Raw genomic sequence first — 645 nt, 5'->3', positions numbered from 1 at the left:
GGTGATCTCCACCTAGAATTTGGGAATCTCTGTCTTGACTGGGCTCCTCAGGTAACCAGACCTGTTCAGATTAGTTTCTGTGCTTGCTAGAGTGGAAGAAACAAAAAATATGATTATGGGCCTGTGGAGATAGTTCAGCAGTTTAAGTTCCTGTCTAGGCAATCACAAAGACTCAGAGCTCCATTCCTGGTACCACATGCCTGTCAGTCCCACCCTAGGCATACAGAGCTAGCCACTAAGATGGGGTGTGGTGGTGTAAGTTTGTAATCCCTGTTCTAGGGAGGCTGAAACAGAAGGATCACTAAGAGTCTGAGCTGCGTAGTGAGACCAGGTAACAAATAATTTTTTTTTCTTTTCAGAACTAGGGATTGAACTCAGGCCCTTGCGCTTGCCAGGGAAGCACTTACTCTACTGAGCCATCTCCCCAACCCCAACAAATAAATTTTAAAAAAAATGATCATGCGCCATTTGAGCATGTAAAGGAAAGAAACTTTAACAGTTGCTAAAAGAAGACTCTAGCAATCACTTTTGAAAGATGGACTCTTTCATGTCAAACCATCTTCCAATTACACTTTGTAAGAATACTGGTTTTAGATTTATCTGAGGCGTTAAAGAAATTCTTGACTATGATTAGAAGTTACCATC

Source organism: Octodon degus, unplaced genomic scaffold (genome assembly GCF_000260255.1).
Source record: "Octodon degus isolate 3935 unplaced genomic scaffold, OctDeg1.0 scaffold00398, whole genome shotgun sequence".
Classification (NCBI taxonomy): Eukaryota; Metazoa; Chordata; class Mammalia; order Rodentia; family Octodontidae; genus Octodon; species Octodon degus.
The sequence above is the reverse complement of the archived record's forward strand: the minus strand, read 5'-3'. Positions refer to the sequence as shown.